We start from the raw sequence: 4025 nt of genomic DNA on the forward strand, positions 1-4025 counted from the left end.
TTCCTGCTCCTCTGTGCTGCTTGGCCTGCTGTATTCATCCAGCTCTACATCTTGTTATCTATATATTGTATGCTTTTCGAACAAAATAGCATGTATCTGCAAATACAAATTCACCCCATAGATTCACCTGAAGGAGAGAGGGTCTGAAAGCTTGTGTTTTCAAATAAACCTGTTGGACACAAACAGGAATTGAAAAGAGTGACCAATTTTCCCTCCTCACCTGGTCATAACATTATTTAATAGCAAATATTTCTTTTGGCAATCATTTCAGTTTTCTGTTTTCCTTCTTCCTCAGCCTGACTTTTTTTCCTTTCAGATTTAAATTTGTATTTTCATCAAAGCTACTGTAGAAATCTCCTCCCTCAGTAATTTTATCCCATGTATTTTGTCTGATAACATTACCATAAAATAAAAATTATACTGCTGTAAAGAAAAGTCTGTGACAACACAAGATCATATTCCTCACCCACCCTTGACTAAGAGGAAATAAACTTGCTTTACGAGTTTTGGATTGTTGTTTATAGCTAATGAGATTAACTGCAGTTATATTTACATGGCTTTACAGTAGCAATGCAGTATTCTCCACAAAACACTATCTAAAAACAATGTGTAAACTCACCTCCCTGTTCTTCATTTCAAAGTATGTTCATATTCCATTCTACACTATCTGCATCCTCCTTTGCGGGCCTACTGTGATTCCTTCAGTTTGATTCTGCTTGATTCCAAAGCAGTATATCTGAGTTTTAAAACCTGGTAAATTAGCATTGTGGAAGATTTGCTAGTCTCCATTTACAGTAGCAATAACAAACTACATGCTATTTTCCCACCTGTATTGTAACATCTTTGACCTCAATGTTTTTATTATTTTCCTTTGTATATTTATAATAATCATTATAAATCTTAAGCTTTCCATCATACGTATGTGCCTTAACTTTGATTGTAAGTAATGGTAAGTAAGTTAATGCATACACTGAACAATATTGAATGTAATTTTGCCTTTGATAGTCAGTTCTGATCTTTGGATCAACTGCTTTTTGACCACCATTCACTTGATGCAGTGTTCAAAATGTCAATTATTTTATTCTAAACATTATAAAATTAACAATTCTTCCAGGTATCAGCTTTATTTTGAGTTTTCCAACAGGATAATTTTTGCCCTTTCTTGTTCAATGTAACAGTTGACAGGCTCCCCCTTCTCCACATCCTAAAGTTGTCTCCAAGAAGCAATACAATAACAGAGAAATACTGGTTAAAAGCAATTCCTTGTCAGTGCAAGGCAGAACTTGTAAATTGTTCCAAAATCAGGCTGGTGTTAAAATTACATAAAATTTGTGATATTGAATCTGGTCAACTGTTGTGTGTGGCATTTATGCTTCACATGAGTCATTTTCTATTCTTTTTCATCTCAATCTAACAACCATGACCTTCTATTCCTTTTTCCCTCCTGCTTATGTAGCTTCTTCTTAAATGCATTTAATTGCTAAATTACTCAATGCCTCAACTACTCTTTAAAGAAACTCATTGCAGCTGGTCAGTTTACTAAGTAAGGAGTTTTTTTTTCCCCTCCACCTTCCTTTTTGCTTAATTCATTGCACCCAAATGAGTCCGATTTGACATTGCAAGCTCATACTACCATGAACTCCACTGCAACACATGCATTTTGCAGCTTTGAACTCCTAGAATCATGGAATCTCTACAGTGTGAAAGAGGCCATTTGACCCATCAAGTATGCACCTTTCCTCTGAAGTGCATCCCATCTGGATCCAGAACCAACCCTGTACCCTATCTCTGTAACTCTGCATTTACTATGGCTAATAAACCTAACATGCACATCCCTGGACACTATGGTGCAATTTCACATGGCCAATCCAGCTAACCTGTATATCTTTGGATTGTGGGAGGAAACCAGAGCACCTGACAGAAACTTACGCAGTATCGGGAGAATGTGCTCACAAATACAGTCACCCAAAGCTGGAATCATACCCTGGTCTCTGGCACTGTGGGGCAGCAGTGTTAACCACTGAGCCACTGTGTTGCTGATGGCCAGTGAGTACATAGTGTTTTACTGGCCCACACAGATGAGTGTCTATGCAATTCTTAGCTACAATCGACTAACTTTCAGGGCAGAAGAAGATTAAAATCACAAACTAAAACTTTAACATGATAGTTGCCCATCATTTGGGAATTTAAGCAGCAGTACATGGTTGTAGCACGAGATTACATTATGCAATTAATATTGCTGTCAAATTCTGTCTCACCACACTTCTGTAAATGTAATCAAATATAAATGGAAAAAATGAATAGACTTGTACAGGGATAACAAAGGACATACTTAAACAGGGAAAGCTGCAACATGAAGAAAAATCTAGATATGTGGGAAATACATGGTTTTGCCCCCAATTCCAGGTACACAGTGTCAGTTTTCTATCTGCTTGTCATGTGATTGCCATCAGGTAACATCCCTTCCACAGAAAAAAAGTGTACCTTGATTGAAGGGTCTAGGCCCGAAACATCAGCCTCTCTGCTCCTATGATGCTGCTTGGCCTGCTGTGTTCATCCAGCCCTGCACCTTGTTGTCTCGGATTCACCGGCATCTGCAGTTCCTACTATCTCTTGCTCACTTCACATTTGCTTTTTTTTTAGCAAATCATTTTATAATGGGATTTTATATCCTTCCATTCAATGTATCAAAATTATACTTTCTGACCTTTGACTAAAATATTACAGCTCAAATGCAGACAGACTTCATTTCTCATTCTCATTTTGCACTACGGTTAAATTATGCAAACTAATTAGAGATGACTAGCAAATGAGTAGAAGTGTCTCATTAGTTTCTTTAAGAGCTTTCACCCATGAATCTATTTAATACAATTGTGGGAATGGAAACTGTGAAGGATTAAGAACAGCAGGGGATAAAGCACATGATTTATTAAAGCCTAAGAGAAGAATCGTCTGCAGCAGAGGGTTTAATCTGCAGAGTATGTATTTAACAATGCTACCTCTTTTGTAATTCAAAAGACAGCTGGAAGGTGAAGCGACAGAAAATACATGAACATTTGTTCACATATAGGTCACCAAAAATATGTCTACTATGCTAGATACAGCAGAACACCCTTCGTCTACTGGACAGGAGATTGTGTACAGGGACTATAAACCTCCTGCAAGAGATGCCATTCATCTTCCTAAACATGTTGTATATTTATTCATAGCAGCTATAATTGTTGTGGCCGTAGCATATGCCATCGTAGGACATCTCATTAAGGACTTGCTTCATGATTTTGCAGGTAAGTGTCATTTTAAGATTACCTCCAATTATAAACAGTGAAATGAAGAGGCAGCTTAGGAATCTATGTGATGTTCTTCAAAATGTCATTTTCAATTTATCACGAGTAATTGAAAATACCAGATATTTGATTGTAGGAAAGAAAGAATGGCTGGAACAGCAGAGATCTGGTCACAACCTTTCAATTCTCTTGGGATATGTAGTGCTGCCGAAGGACTGGAGAGTTGTAAATGTCACAAAAAGGGGAGAATAAGCTCAATTACTAGAAACTAATCTCAATGGTGAAAAAACTTTCAGAAATCATAATTAGGTACAAAATTAATTTTAATTTGGAAAACACGAGAGTCAGCACAGGTGTGTTAAACACAAATTGTGTCTAACAAATTTGATTGAGTTCTTTAAGGAAATAACAGTGAGTTGATGAAGGCAGTAGAGGAGAATTTCAGCTAATTTGGGAAGGGTATACCAATAGGATAAAATATTAGGGAGGAAAGCAAGGTACACAGACAGACATTATAAATAATGGTTCAGGAGTAGGAGGTATCAGACAAGTGGCAATAGCAAAGCATTCTAAGATTAGTTTGGAGCACATTTGCATAAATCCATGGAACGCGATAAATAAATCCAGCGAGCTCCAGGCAAAACTCACCACGTGGGGCTTTAAGATAGTGGCAGTAGCAGAGATCTGGCTCAAAGAAGGAAGATTTGTGAATGTAATATTCCTGGTTATAAGGCATTTATG

Source organism: Rhincodon typus, chromosome 29 (assembly GCF_021869965.1).
Source record: "Rhincodon typus isolate 14 chromosome 29, sRhiTyp1.1, whole genome shotgun sequence".
Taxonomy (NCBI): Eukaryota; Metazoa; Chordata; class Chondrichthyes; order Orectolobiformes; family Rhincodontidae; genus Rhincodon; species Rhincodon typus.